This window comes from Hippocampus zosterae, chromosome 2 (genome assembly GCF_025434085.1).
Source record: "Hippocampus zosterae strain Florida chromosome 2, ASM2543408v3, whole genome shotgun sequence".
In the NCBI taxonomy this organism is placed as follows: Eukaryota; Metazoa; Chordata; class Actinopteri; order Syngnathiformes; family Syngnathidae; genus Hippocampus; species Hippocampus zosterae.
The window spans coordinates 15,175,544-15,185,981 of record NC_067452.1 but is presented as its reverse complement, the minus strand read 5'-3'; the positions used below and the strand labels follow the sequence as shown (position 1 = coordinate 15,185,981).

At 42.7% G+C, this 10,438-nt stretch overlaps 1 long non-coding RNA gene across 1 annotated transcript; it reads left to right on the top strand.

The window, feature by feature from the left end:
- The first annotated feature begins 385 nt into the window (after window positions 1-385).
- On the top strand, window positions 386-7,426 carry LOC127596092 (uncharacterized). Its single transcript, XR_007961378.1, has 2 exons — window positions 386-980; window positions 5,858-7,426. It is a non-coding gene; the product is annotated as an uncharacterized LOC127596092 (long non-coding RNA).
- Window positions 7,427-10,438: the final 3,012 nt, after the last annotated feature.

Here is a 10,438-nt window from a genome sequence, read left to right as displayed (position 1 = left end):
TACAACTCTGCAACTGCTGAACTTCTAACAGCTTCTAAATGCCAGCTGTCATGACCTCTGAACCTATTAAGTGTGTCTTTCACATGACCCATGCAAGCTGAGGAACCTCTGCTGATTTCCATAAACCATTAGCTGCATCAATGTGGGCCTGTATGATGCAAATGATAGTTGGCATTGTTGCAGTGAAAAATAATCTTGCTCCTTCTATGCCTAAAACGGAACGTAGGGGGTGCGTTGGGGGGGGGGCCCTACGAGTTGAGCACAGACCTCATCCGTGTTGCTTGACCCTTCTCGAGTTCTCCAAGTTTCCCCCAGCTTGCAGACTGTGGATGACACATATCCAGCTATTGGTGGAGACTGGAGTGAGCGGGTGGGGGGCGGGGGGGGGGCGTCATCACCATCCATCCTTGGAGAAAATGTCCCCTTTCCTTGGCCACGTGTGACTGCGTGCACGAGAGGCCGACCACGGGGTGAAGCCCCGTCCAATGATTATGCAGGGCAGAGCTGATGATGACTTCCTATCCGGAGTGGACGGCCGGAGCGGCGACTGGGCCGGTGCGGAACGACTGCAGCCCAGCCAGAGAGGTCACAGAGAGAGTCCGCGGCAGAGAGACTCGCACCGGACTCTGCCGCACCGGCCCCGCCACTCATTCAGCACCCTCTTCCGTTCTTCAACCGTCTCACATGGCTTGGATCGGCGCAACGCCTCTCCTCGGCCGTGCAATACTCTCGGGGGCGCTACTCCTCCACACATGCCTGGCACCCGCTTATGGTGTGTCACCCCACGTCCCCTCACACCACCGGTCATAATGGGCGCAGGGCCTGGAAGACGCGCGTCAAGACGCAACGAGACGCCACAGCGACATTGTGATTTCAAAGTCACTGACGAGCCCGTGGGAAGTTCGCGCAGGCAATCCTGGTGGAGCGCGTTGGGGGACGGGCATGGCACGGGAAAAACTTTGGAGTGGATCAAAGTGAGGGTAAGTTGTCGCTGTGACGAGTGAGAATGCTGACGTGCATTTGCTGGCTTGAAAAAAAAACAAAGAAAAAAACCTCTATCATTTCAAATTTTGATTGAAACTTTGACTTTAAAAACAATCTTTATTGAACAAGTCATAATACAATTCTCAGTAAACAGAAAAGCAAAACGAACATGTTATTAATATATACACGTATTACAAACGTTTATACAAAAAAGAAGCCAAGGGATTTTTAGACAAAAATTTCAAATAAGGAGCATATAGCCAGAGTCTTAACAGCTTTCTTGTTTTTGGAATCCATAATAGAACTCAGGTACTGCTTTGTTTCTGCTTCAAAAATTGCAACTTTGACTTTAAGAGAAGTAGTTGACGTGTGCCGTGACGTGTGCTTGGTTTCGTCACTCATTGGCCACTTGATTAGGGACACTTGCAGTCATATTCAACACCTCAAGTCCGTAATAACTAACTGGTCTTGTAAATTTGCACGATTATGAAGTGCTGCTGTAAAAGATGGAGTGTAACCAGTCAAGTGCTGAATCAATCGACCAAATGAAAAATCGCTGCTCATCAAATGAGGTTTCTGATGCAAAACGTAGTAGCAACGTTAGATGTTTAAGTTGAACGAAAACGTTGGTATATTTTCACAAATGTAATGAACTATTTTTTAGCACGAAACACGTTTTTAAAAAAAATCATGTTATGTTTTTCTGGAATTCTAATGATTTCACTTCATTCGGGCTATGTACACTTATCAACGACATCCAATACAAGGGTTGCATTGTCAAAAAAAAAAAAGCTCTATAAGCAAAAAATAAAATCAATTTTGTCTCAATTTTCCAACATACTTTTGTTGTTTGTAGTGGTCTAAATTATCAAGTCATGAGAAATGATTCCAAGATATTTATTAATTTATTACTTAGCTATCCACAAAGGGTGCATGACCAAATATTAGCAGCACCATTACTCAAAAATAAACATTGTTACAAATACACCTCTAATGGAGTTAATTCAGATAGTAGCATTCTAATTATCAGTTTTAGAAATGTATCTCATACACATGAAGGTCCACCTGAAAAAGTGAACTGTGAGCCAAGTTTCTCACTTTTCAACATAAACACAAACACACACGCACAAAAACACACGCGCGCACGCGCGCACACGCACACAAACAAACACACGTAAAGGTTAGCATGCGTCCGCTTTGTATGACTGAACAATAGCTTGACTCCTATTGCTGTTCAACGAAAGAGGAGTCGTATACAGTAAGAGGCCATCTGAACCTCAGAGTATATTCAAGCCAGAGCGAAATCAATTATTTGGCCTCTCTCTCGTTAGCCGTTGAATAATGCATCAGGCCGCAGAAAGTTGAGTAAAAGTTAAGTTGGAGTGCTCCCCGAATATTGATTGCTTGTCTGTTTGTAATGAAAGCCTTTGTGTATTGATTTCAGTTTGCGGCACCTTTACACATGTCCACCCTTTTAACATAATTGCTGTCACAGATCATCATTCTCCTGACCGATCAATCCTGGGCAGAGAGCCAGACGAAAAATACATATTCCGATATGCTTTAAAAAAATGCTCATCAATACCCCATTTTATTGGATTTCCTCACTTGCTCCATATTGTGAGGCGACTGACGGGATAGTGTCTTCTTGTAAATACAGTATGACATGGAAGAACAATGGTGGTTTGTCTTTTTTTTTTGTCACCACAGAGTTGCAGTGGTGGGTGACAAGGTCCCATTTGAGGCTCGGTGACGCCACCATGCCACCCTGGAGCAGCCCAGGCGTGATGCTTGACTTTGGTGGAGATTTGCAAAGACTCAAGGAGCACTAAATAAAAATGGGTTCAAAAGGACAATCAGTCAAGTGCCTGGCTCCCCTAAGGCCCAACACTCTTGCATATGCATTCATTTTATACTAGAAATACTCGCATTGAAATATCTGCAAAATGAACTCAATTTCAAATATTAAAAGTGAAACCTGCACTATTTTAATGAGGATTATCGCAGTATATTTACTTTTCCTCTCTCCCCATTAAATTGAATCATCAAATCTTGTCAACACTTTCCTTTGCTGACTAAAATCCGACGGCCTTTAACTCAAGTTACCAAATGGTTCCTTGCAGTAAAATACTTGTACAGAGGTGGGGTAAAAATCCGCTCCTTTATAAATGACTCTTGCTAAGTGCCTAATAAGGTCATGAACACACACCGTCCCTCCTTGATGGAAGTAAAAATGCATCAGAGTCAGAGGCACTGTGCTACTTGGTGTGTTCCGGTGTGAAAATGGAGATTTTGCATCCAACCTGTAAACATTTGCTCCTTCTTACTGATGAGATCCACCTTGGGTAACGCGTTGTATCATACAACGCGTAGCTCAGTGATGAAGGAGACCAAAAGTGGGCGCAATTAGCTCCTTGGGCTGCGCTGCTAACCTCCATGTGACCACGACGAGGACTCGCTCATGAGTGCGAACTTGGAAAAGGCTCAGCAGCGACTTTTCTTGAGGATGTTGTGCCGCTCTTGGCATGGCGGGGCGTGGCGCAAGAGGCCTTGGCAGAGGTGCTGTAACCTGATCTCCTATATAGCTGCTCCCTGTGCGTCATTCTTCAATTATGTTTCGACAGCAGCGGAATTACTGTGGGCTGGATGCCCAGATGACTGAGGCGATGCGTATCGATCTGTCCTTTTTCCTTCTCGCCTGCCTGTAGCTGGCCGAGGCCTCGGAGTCCCCTCCGCTCGGCTAGCTCTTTTGAAGCGAGCCCGTCATTGCTCAAACATTTAGCTTGATTCTTTTTTTCCTTCTGGCCTGCATCACTTCGATTATCTTTGCAGACATTAATCAGCAGGGGTGCGTGATTTGCACTCCTGGAAGCTTAAGTCCTTAATTACGCACACCTCATTCTCTGTATTAGTTCTTCATAGTCGCTGCCCTCTAATTCTCCAACTCACTTACCTTGACATTCATTTTCTTAAAACCCAGACGTCGACATTTATCCTATGAGTGACCTTTCCGTCTGCTGTGGTTTTCCAAGTGGCTTGAGGCCTGTTAACCTTCCTGGCGATGAATTGTGGTGTGAGGTATTGCCCGACACCCGGCACGCTGACGAGCTCGAGCGGGGACGGAGGCCGTGGCACGTTTTCTCACTGGCGAAGGCGGCGGGCACAAAAAAATGAATAAATAAAAAGGCAAGATCGACCTGCGCTTCCTGTCATTCATTCCAATAAGTAGCACAAGATGATAGTTTAATGCCTAACCCAGAAACCTCGGAGGGAAAAGGATGGAGACAGTTGTCATCAGCAGAGTGTTGGCGAGGAAGTGTAAACTGTTCAAGTGTCATTGCCTTACAAAGCCCTTCAAGTAAATTATGAATACATCCGTACAAAGCCGCAAAGGTGATTGAAATGAGCAAAAGTTGCAGCGAGTCCCGCTCTCACATTCCTCAACTCAGCAAAGCCGTGCGGGGTTCATTTTGTGGCTGCGGCACATGTGGAAGTCTGCCGCCGCCACCGCCGCCATCATAGGGTTCAAAGGCCTCACAGTCAGAGGGCTCCATGAACCATCTGCTACCTTTTGTGACACTCCTTGGCGGCGTTTCAAGCAGCGTGGAAATGTTACTGTAGAGAAAACACAGTGGACCGTCCCCCTGCTTTGCAGCAGCAAAAGATTTTGCAAGGCGCCTGCAGACCTCCGCTAAACTTGGCAGGATTCGTCTCGATTACGCAGAGAGAAAAACGGCTCCTGGATGAACACTATCGCCTAGAGTCTCGGGCAACATTTTATGAAGCTGTTTTTCCTGGCGGTGATGAGGATGTTATTTAATTTCCTTGTTGTGTAAAGCAAGCCTGTGAATATTCATTAGTCGTCCTCATTATCACAACAGGCAGCCCCTCATAAGATGGTGCTCATGCAATTTACTTGCTTGCTTATGTTGACATGTGCTTTTTATTACATTGTAATATGTTTTCAAGATCCTGTGACTTGCATTGTGTTGTCTAGCGAAATGTTGTGTCTTGCTACAATCACGGCCCCGGTCAATATATTGCCATTTTCAGCATTTGCCAACCTGTAAGGAGCTACGGCAGCAATTTTACATCAGAAAAGTCTCATGCCACAGCACCCCGAAAAAAAATAAAAATCACAAAATGGAAAAAAAAACTTGAATTCATAATGATGTGTTCTCAATGTACTCTCAAATGGACTTACTCGGTGTGAGATGCGGGTCCTGTTTAATTGAACGCAGAGCTGATTTACTCTGTTGTATTCATGTTTTGACAAGCTTGTTTTGACCTCTGCCATGTTGAGGAAGAGCCTTAAATTTTTTTTGCGTCTCATCTGCGCTGTATCCAAAAGAAAAACAAAGTTGAGTGAGCTCAAAATTTCAAGGCAACAAACGTGATAAAATGTTAAGTTGGGCGATTCAATAGAGGATTTGAAGTTTTGCTCTTGTCAAAATTGTCTTTCCCACATGTTTGACACAGAAATAAGAGTCGACAAAACTAAATGTCCGCTGTATTGTCCCTCAGTGGGAAGACAACTCAAGTTGTTTTGGAGCAAACAACTTGCTTGCTTTGTTGTGCTAACTGACATACTTTCCATGTCAATATGTCAATAATTTACATTTTAAATTTTAAATACAAGTTGTTTTTTTGGCACTAGTGTAGATGATGAAATAGGATCATTGTAATTGAGAGAAAAATAATTGTCAAAGAGATGAAGTAAGTCAAAGCCCTGGCACTGATGAGCTCTGAAGCGCACCACTTTGTTCTTGTTTGAACCGAAGAATGCTTTGTAGTCTTTGAGCTTCAAATGCAGCGTTGAATTCAGGATGATGTGCTTATCTCAGAACAGACTTTTTGTATCTCTTGTCTGCAGTGAGGACCCACGTGAACTTCAGCCTCACTCCTGAGCCACTTCTGGGGTCACCATCCCGACAGGATGGCCTGAAAGATGGAACAAAAAGAGGCATCCATTTTGATTCCCGAAGGAGAACGTTCAACTCCCGAAGGACTCGTGTGCACTCCACCCCCCACCAACAAACACACACACACACACACACTTGAAGCCACTCGGGTGTGCATCAGGAATATGAATCCAAGTGTGATCAACACAACGTGAAGGACTATATTCGCAATTATGTTGTCAGAAATCACATGAGGTAATTATTTGTTTCCTTTTATGAAAATACATATCAGATGACTTCTGCAAGCTGCTTTTACATTAACATATATACTGTTTAAAAACAACCAAAACATTTCCACTTTGACGAAATTATTTGGATTTGCACTCACTCTAAAAATACAGCCCACCCCCACCAGTGACATGTTTCACGTTTAATGCCGTTCGATTTCTGCTCAGAGTGTTTGCGCAGTTTTCATGGTTTATATATTAAATGCCGAAACGTGGCAATAAATTAATTTAAGCATAAAAGTCCTGATTAATTTCTTTAAGGTCCTAATAATTAATAAAGACACATTCACGGGCACGTGTCGGTGCGCTTTATGTTATGTCAAAACACATCTAGGGGGACTTTGTGCGTGTCTTTGCTGCGCCTCCTAGTGCGGCACAAAATGAGACTCGGAAGACAATAACCGGCTGTCTGAGCTGCTTTGCACATCCACCAATAAAGCGCAAGTATATTCCTCCCAGATTTACATCTCCTACACAACAAATGATGGCCGTTAAACGCCTTTAGGTTGACTCCAAGTGCAATGCACTTCTATCATGTTCATGTCTATTTTAATATCGCGAAATTGCCCATCAGCCGCTTCCACGTATACGCAACTAAGTGTTTTGTTTTGTGCTAAGACGCATCGGTGCCGAGGAAATTGTCGCTTGCAAATCAAACCTTTATTTTTCGCGTGCAAGACAAATGCGCGTGTGCAGCGACAGGCCGAGTGACTCGAACTTAAGCGGCGAAACCAGAGTTCACCTTTCACCTTCTGCCCCGCGCTCAACCTCAAGACAACGATGACCCGGTCACCGTGCAAAATGCACGAGACTATTTATCTCGACTGGGCTGAGCTCAAAGCCGGAGCTGGTTTTCTTTTGTGTTGTTTTTGCTCTCTGCACGAGTCACCTTTGTAACGTGGACCAAAGTGGCCGGAGGCTGGACCCACTTGGAATTCTGTATAACAACGCTGACAAATGAAACTTGTGTATGAATGTTTGATAACATTTAAAATCAGCAAAAACAGCAATATAAAAAACACACATTGAGAGCATCTCTTGCTTTTATTTTAGCTATTTCATGTGCACTCCCTGCACGAGCACTTGAAAAGAGGACAGCTGAAACAAATTTAGTATAAAATAGGTCATCATTTATTTGGCCATGATGTGGTACATCAAGTCTTTCAATAATACTTTGTGAACTTATTTATTGCCCATCATTGAAATGTGTGATGAACAAGAACAAGGATGATGTGATTAAATGAGTCCAAACTCTCATGTGGTGTCCAAAACTCTCATGTGGTGTTCATCAACAGGGAACATTGAAGGCAGATATTTTAAGATGGTATTTAAATTACGCTACATATTGTATGGTTGTGCAAGTGTACCTAACCTAAAATTATGGATTTTTTAGTATATATACACACACACACACACACACACATATATATATATATATATATATATATATATATACACACACACACATATACATATATATATATATACCGGTATATATATCTATATATATGTATATATAGTTTTTTATATATTATATATATATTATATATATATATATATATATATATATATATATATATATATATATATATATATATATATATATATATATATATATATATATATATATATATACTAGCTGGTTCGCCGCCCTCCGGGCGGCTCATCAGCTAGTTCCTGCGGAAGGCTGGGAAGGTGGGCCTTCGGCCCACAAAAGTGTTGTTGCTTGGTTCAACTTTTTGTTCATCTTCATTGCTTTTAGCTCTACTAAATAACTAACAATTTCATTGCAATGCTTGTGGGTAGACAACATTTTTTCGCTAAGATGCCCGCGCGATCGTAGTGAGCCACTGCCTGAGCGGCGCGCAGTGGCGGCGCGCAGTGGCGGCGCGCAGCGGCGCGGTGAAGTAGGTACGTTTTGAAAAGGGACAGACGGAAGGACAGACCGCGCGCGGGACGACGCGCAATATATATATGGATATATATATCTATATATATATCTGTGTGTGTGTATATATATATATATATATATATATATATATATATATATATATAGCTGGTACGCTAGTATAGTAGTCATATAGTATAGTAGTATAGTATAGTACGTTTTGAAAAGGGACAGACGGAAGGACAGACCGCGTGCGGGACGACGCACAATATATATATATCTACGCGCAATATATATATATAGCTAGTATAATTATAAATGTCATCATTAGAAGTTTTAGTTTTCATTTGGTGCGTTCCAGACTAAAAGGTGAGCTCACTTTATTTTCAATTTACTATGAAACAAAACACCACGTCATCGTGACTCCCTCTCTCGAGTTCCCAAAATGGATTGTGTTCGTGTTAATAAACGATTCAAGTACTGAGAAGTGCGTAATTGACCTTATTTTCACTAGTTTTTTTTTTTTTTTTTTTTTTTTTTTTTTCCAAGATGGCGCCCGAGTAGGCAGCCTTCGGCAAGTGCTCTTCAAGAGCCTTGCTTTTTTGTTCTTTTTTGCTGTTTTTGTCTTTTGTTTTGTCACATGTTGTTTGTTGTTTCAGCGTGTGGACCTGATATGGACTGTTTTCAGCGCTTTTTGGCCACGACATTCGTCAAAGAAGCAGTATCTGTGCTTGGCAGCACTCGGCAGCACGCCTGTACCAGCGCAGATTTTGATTGGGAGGAATGTCGGCGCCATTGACTGTCGGTGCTGTGTTTTTTGCGCGCAGCATTTTTCACAACCCCGTTTTGTTCAGTGGAGATGTCGGCGCTGTTGTACAGTCGCCGTTGGTGCGGCTGGATGGATGGCTGCTGAAGTTGAGGACGAGGAGAGAGGAGCGTTGGCGCAGAGTGCCGATGCGTATTTGGAACCGTGAGTCGCCGCTCGGAATCGAAATGGATTTCCATGGGACAGGAGAAGTGAACCAATCTCTTTTTTCGTCAATGGATGCTACAGCTTCTTGTTGACATTGAAACTTAGCTTGTAGCCGACGTGTGCACATTTTGAGCATGACGTCTCTGATCCACTGGTTAAAGGACACTTTGATTCTCTCCTCTTTCATCTCAAACTGCTTCAAACAACAAAGCGTGTGACGGAAAAGTGGTTAGAACTGCACGACTGTCCGTGATTTATGTTATGTGTTGTGTTTATTTTACTTTATGTAAACTGTTTTGTTAAGCGCTTTGTTACAGCAGCCGCTGTTGTGAAAGCGCTATATAAGTCAGCATGTATTGTATTGTATTGTAGTTTAAACTAGATGTCGCCAAACCAAGAGTGTCCTCTTGGTGTGTGGGTGATAAAAGTGAGATGAAAGTGAGAAAAGGAGTTTGAGTGAACTATCACTTTCATTTCATTGTGTGGCAGCCTCAGCACTTAAATTGATGAAGCGCATTGTTTGCTCAGACCTGACATTTACTTCCAACGCATTTGAGTGTGACGTCGCTCTGATGAATTTTTGCACTTGTGTAATTTGTGTGTGTGAAGATGGATGCCGAGCTCACCAGACTGACAGCTCTGCTCTCTCTCTCTCTTCTCTTTCGCTCTCTCTCTCTCTCTCTCTCTCTCTCTGTCTCTCTCTCTCTCACACACACACACACACACACACACACACACACACACACACGAGGAAAGGTTCGCGGATGAAAGTTAAAGTCGAATTAAAATATTTGCAGCTCGGGCATCTTGAACATGTTGGTTATCTGCCCTCATTTGATTGCATATTTGTCATACCGAAATGGCCAGGCAACCTATTTTAATTGAAAGTATGAATTGGAAACATATTCATCCATAAGTGCAATCATTCAGACTGGATTTGTTGACATGAGGCTGTATATTATGACGCCTCTCCTGTTGAGACATGCGGGTATTAATTGTGAGGAGACGTCTCGACTGCAGGTTTTTCCTTGACTGCATGCAGTCAAAGGCTATACCTATACACTAAACTGTCTCACTTTGTAGAACTCGGCCGAAGCTTACATTTGAAAATGAAGGCACGCAAAGTTATCTTGAAAGCAATTGTAATTAATACGTCATGTCAGAGTCAAATGAACGTACTGCGTAATATGCACGCAATCCTCAGTGGTAAACAAGCGGGATGTAATTAATTCATCAAGTGAGGCTCCGTGCATATTAATACAACACACCAAAAGGTTGTCATTCGAATACTTCTTTCTCCTCCACTGATTTTGTGTTTTTGATATTTCTGTTTTCCAAATTTGACTGCCAAACGAATTGTAACTCAAAATTTAAAGGATTATACATCTGCTTGTGCGCGCGCGCG